The following is a 6,213-nucleotide window of genomic DNA, read 5'->3' on the forward strand; positions in this document are numbered from 1 at the left end:
GATACATTTCACTCTCATATTATTATTACTTTGTCTCAGACCTACAATTCTGAAATGTGGTGAAGATTTGTTGAAGAGGAGTTTTCACACCTGCCTTGTTTAGTCCAATTGATTTGAACTGTGGTGTGTTTGCCCCTTTGAGGCTGTGTGGGCAGGTGTAAAACCAGCAATCACACTCAGGTGCAGACCAAAACACCCATTCCAAGACTCTGTTGAGGAGATTGTCTCGGCATGATTACAAACAAATTCTGCAGCAGTTCATTTATGGTGTGAACGTGAACTGACTTACATTTGAGCCAGCTACAGGAAGCACTGTGTATTTTGGGATGGACTCATTCAAGATTCAAGATTCAAGATTTTTCTTTGTCACATGCATGAATGTACAAGTACAGCAGCAGTGAAATGCAATGGCAACAACTCCAAATAAAGAAATAGATAAAAATAAAAATAAAATAAAAAGTATATATATACACTCCTATATACAATCCTATATACAATATACAATTATGGACACTAAGTGTGCAATATAATAAATAGAAAGTAAGAAAATGAAATAGAAAATGAATGGATGAATGGGAACATGGGGGAGGGGCTGTGAGCGTCAGACAGCAGGGGGTAGTAAGGTGCTAATTAATGACAGACAGAAGCAACTTGATAGTGTTAGCAACCAGCAGTCAGCAGCAAACCAAATGAATGAATGAAATGCATTGCTTTCTTGGTATATAACCCAAATAAGCAAGCATTACAATAACGAAGAAATGCAAAAGTTGCTGATATTGCTCCATGCCCATGTTGGATACAGTGCTGGCCAGTGTTTCCACAATAAAGGGGGAGGAGAACACTTCCTTTCTATGTCTTTTAACCTGGAGATATCCGTCTGACCCTAATCGATGTGGAAGCAGATAGCTCCACACAGCTTTTGTTGATACATTTTGGTTTGTTTCAGTTTTTTGCTGAGTGAAACCAAACTGAACCAAATAAACAGTGCACCAGAGTATCAACTATTCCATTGATTCAAACCACAGGAAACGGACTACAGGTGTGAAAACAACCTTACACCTGGGCCACACTGTCAGCCTGAGCTGTGCATGCGCACTGCTAAACCTCTTGAGTTTCATTTTGGCATCCATTTACTCAGAGAAGATAAATGGGAGGTAACACATTGGAATGGATAAGGAATGGATAATTTCAAGGACAGTGTGAGCTAGTGACCAAAGAGGCAGTACACAGGTGGTCACTCAGCAGAGAACTGCTCAGCAAATCAACTAAAGCCTCACAGTGTCAAGCCATAAAATCACTGCAAAATGAGTCATTTTCTAATGCAGACCACATGTAATGACATGTTATAGCTGAGGGCACAAAATTAATGTAACATTTCTGTTTTGCCCTTATTATGCTTGAGGCTCAATGTTCAGAAGCAACACAGGCACAAGAACACTCATACAGGACCACTGAACCAACTCATGACCAAATCATTGTGGTGAATGAAACCAAATGAACTGAATCTTCCATATGAATGGTAATTCCCACCACTACTGTGCTCTTAGTGTTTCACCAAGGGTGGGGCCTCCACACATGCACACACACACACATGGTCTACAAACATTCTATGAGTGCAGTTTTTAATTTGCTCCACCCCACTCTTAAAACCCCAACAAAACAATGTATTGTCATGGCCAAGTAGGCTATGACAATACACTGGACATGGACACAGGGTCATATTGCATCATGCCATTGGGGTGCAATGCATATGCAGTAAAATCTGGTTTGCACTAGTGGAAAGGTGGTGCACAATCATAGAGCACCAAGGCTACCTTCCTCGGAGCACACCCATCCAACATTGCAGCTCCGGTTACACTGCACATGTGTCACACCCCATAGCTCTCATGAGGTCAGAGAACACGTTTTCTGAAACGAGGATTGGTTCCCTGGGTTAATGATGATGTTATGAACCTGCCTTGTCTGAATCATGATTTTTAAGCCTGTCCTTTGTACACTGCATTTTCAAAGTAGAAAAAACTCAGCCATGGCGTTGACTGTTGATATGTCTTGAAGTTTAAGAAATATGCCAAATGAACAAAAACAAGGTTAACAACTTGAATTTAATCGAAGCGGTCTTTAAAAGCTCTTTCCCATTTTTCTGTGTACAAGGTGCCACAATCTCACACGCTGATGCAAGTGTACAAAAGCAAAAGAAACACAGGTTAAGTGTGTGGGGTTAAGTGCCTCTTGAATGCCTGTCTTCAAGTCTCTGCAAGGCATCTCATACTCTGTCAGTTCACTCAACGAGACTGTCATTTCTACCTGGACTGGCAATCAGATCAACCTTTTCATCATCATCATTATCATCATAATTACCATTATCTTTATTTCTGTATTGGTCTAAAATGGACATATGATGAGCTAATTTAAATCACTGAACTCTGTCATGACCACCTGGGGTCAATGAAGAAGAGGGTTAAGAAAACCTTAAATATAACCCTGAAATCTGAGCTGAGCAAACCCAACATGGCATACATGCATAGTTTTTGGTTTCAGAACAGCCGGTTGCAATAAGTTTAATTAATTCATTGTTGGAGATGCGTTGGAGGACAGCTAAAAGGATTGACAATGGCAACAGACAAGAAATCCAGATCCATAGCCAATCCAGATCCAATCCTGAGTGTCACATTCCATTTCTCTTCAATTGGAGGTTTTAATGTTGTTCAATGTGGAATAGCCTACAAGCAGATTCTAAGGCACAATAAAATAATGTGTTGGGAGGTCATTTAGGTCACTGTGGTCATTTGCAACATGGTGCAAAGGATTAGCCTAACTTGTGCCTTTGACTTTCTGTGTATCAGGACTGTCTCATCTCTTTTTTTCTCCCTAAAGAGGCAGACAGAGTGCAGAAATCAGACACAGTGGGCATCTCTCTGCAAGTTCCATGGATTTTCTGACCAGCAGGCTAGTTACCATAGTGACTAATCTAGAGTTTGTCTAATCTCCTTCTTGGGAACTGAAAATCCTATGTTTCACTTGACTCTGTGTTAAGAAAATATGTCTCTGTTCCCATCATTCTCTTTCTGTATCTTGATCAGAAACACTGAGCTGCTAATGGTGAAACAATTGCATGCACTGTCTCTTTTCCAACAGCTTTGAAAAATTTTGCTTGAATCCTGACATTTTTTAATTACGGTAGCCTATGACTGCAACAAATAACAATATAGCAGCAAATAGCAATTCAAGCCAAACATGCTGTATGAGGACCAACAAGTGCCACATAAGCAACAGCTGCATAACAGAATCCATAAAAGTTTTGCTTAAATTTCATGTACTTTACTGTCCACAAATAAATAGCTTTCAATTTAAATTTGCATCTAAATAAATGTGAAATTTTGCACAAATTCCTCATGACTTCTATGGGAAAACTACTTCCCATATTTGCGGTCAGCTTAATGGATGTATGCACGTGTGAATGTGATCCTCAAATGCCGATTCAGCACCTCACAAGCCAATTTTGCGTTTGAAAATTGAGGACTTGGAACAATATACTTGTTTTCAAATAAATATCATGAGGTATTTGTGCAAAAGAAATGCAATTATGCTAATATATACATTTTTGTACAGATCATTTAAATTTTTATTTCAATTCAAATTTACAAGACACAAACTGAAAGATGTTAGTTTGATTTGATAGTAAAAAACTGTAGAATGGACTTGTGATGTGTATGTTATCCGGCAAATTGCAAGGAAAAAATATTGCCATTTTACATTTCTGCAAACTAAGGACACTGAAATGTCATGTTTTCAAGTTTCATGATGTATAGAATGGGAAAAAAAGAATAATAGGAGGCAAGTGGGGTGGCAGATGTCACAGTCACCAGCACTTTGCTTCTGCAGGGTTTCAGTTCTGTGTCGGGTGAAAGCTGTATTTGTTTTTAGTAAATATTTTCTAGCTAATATTGGTGAACATTAGCTAAAATCTTTTAACATTAACCATGACCTTTTCCTAACCTTAACTAAGTAGTTCTGGCAGCTAACGAAGCAAACAAAAGTTGCTTAAGTAGTTAACAAGCTAATGATACCTAGTATTCATGGATTTTTTTTTTTTGCACACATTGATCACTTTTCAATGTAAATGTCAACTCTGGTGAAGATAGGACACAGTGTATGAGCTATGGCCATTTCCCTGATTTGCAACATTTCCTGTCAAGTGTGTTCCCTAATTATGTCCATGTCATTAGACCATTCAGAAATTAAAAAAATAAATGAATGAATGAATAAATGAATGAATGAATGAATGAATGATTCGATCAATAAAATAAAATAAAATAAAAACTGATCCTTTGTACCTCCGACTGACAAAGCTGTGTAACAGCAAAAAGTAAAACTTGAAGAACTAATTATCCATTGAGCAGGTGTTGACAGCCTGTTTCTCACAAGGTAACTGTGGACTGTCGTGTTCCTTACACATTTGTTGGTGGGAAACAACAGCTCTGACATCTAACAACTGACTGAGAACCATCAACTACTTAAGACCCACTTTAGCGGATGGTTCTTCTTGAACTAACTGGTTCCACCAATAACTAATTTGTTCAGAGAACTTTTTTTGGTTAAAGTTCTTGAAGAACCATTTTACCACCTCCTCAAGGGGCTTTTCTGCTGGGTCTTTGAAGCATCTTTGGGTATTCTTTGAAGAACCATATAAGGGATTGATTGTTTGCTGAACTATGGTCTGAAAGGTTCTTTGCGGAATGAGAAATGGTTTTCCTATAGTATCACGATGAAGAATTATTTTCAGTTGCAGCTTGCACCTTCATTTTTCCTTCAAGAAATCAGAATTCACTGCTTTTTCCATCTACCCCCATTTCTTTAATTTGGGTTTTTTCATTTTTCACTTACAAAAAACATACAAAATTTTTCCAATATAAATGTCATGATGACTAACATTCATGACCCCAGGGTTTACAAAAAGCACTCACAAACCAGTGCATGATCCAGAAAAGCATGGATGTCAGTGTGAAAATCCTAGTTCCTGAAATGATGACCTTTTAGTGGCAGAAAGAGGGGACAAATACTTTTTTCAGCTCTGTGATACAAATCAGATTAAAGCAGGACTATGTTTTTGTTAAAAGTTATACTTTCTGTTGAAAGTAATGGCAAACTTTATATAGCCCTTTCCAAAACCAAAGATATAAACTACTAAAAACAGGCAATAAAAAGAAACCAGTGAGGAAAGCAGTGAAGGAAAATAAATAAGTGGTAAAAATAATAATAATAATAAAAAAAACTTTCAAATGATCTCTATCATGAACGATAAACTGTGTGTGTGTGTGTGTTTAAGTGAATGAGAGAAAGAGAGTGAGAATATGTGAAAGTGTGTTAGTACCTGCCTGGGGCTAATCCACATGGAGTTGAATGGAGTTGAATGATATCGTAATAACAGTCATATTGTGCCTGTCAGTGTGCACATATTCAGTCTTATATTTACACAGTTACCATCTGTGCACTGCAAAGTGTGTTGAGCCAAGAGCAAATACTTTCACTTTCTTTCTGTCTTTCTGTCTTTCTTTCTTTCTTTCTTTCATCGAAACAACAATAAATTACAAATATATGACAATGTATCAAACAAGTGAGACCAGAAAAGAAAAAATACATAGAACAAATAAGTAAATGCTTCTACCATAAATAATTATAAGATAATAATAAAATGTTCAAACTAAATTATGATAAGGTAAACTGTACATTATGTTTTCTTCAGGATCTACAAAAGGAGAGAATAAATGAATAAACATGTAAATGAATAAATGAAAGACTACTTTTTCAGATGGATGTCTAGTTTTAGACAAAAATATTTGTTTCAAGAATTGTGTGGTATATAATATCAGCACTCACAGTGATTAAAGACTGTTTATCCACTGTACTGCATTTCTATCTCACACCACATTAATTTTATTATAGTTTCATTAGTTTGTTACCTGCACAGGTTTATTTCATTTGCAGTGGGGAGTTACTGTGCTTGTTGGAGGTCCCAGGTGTGGCTAAAGGCTGAGGACAGTGAAATGCTGAAGACAGCTGATTGGGATGAGCCATGTGCTGTGAATGTCATGGGGGGATTTGGGTTTAATTAATTTTGTCTTGTATTTAGTCATAATTGATGTAAATGTGGTTTACCCCCCTCTGTGTTATTTGGTTTGGCCAACCCACTATACATGTTCCCTCATGTGTCAT

This window comes from Myripristis murdjan, chromosome 2 (assembly GCF_902150065.1).
Source record: "Myripristis murdjan chromosome 2, fMyrMur1.1, whole genome shotgun sequence".
NCBI lineage: Eukaryota > Metazoa > Chordata > Actinopteri > Holocentriformes > Holocentridae > Myripristis > Myripristis murdjan.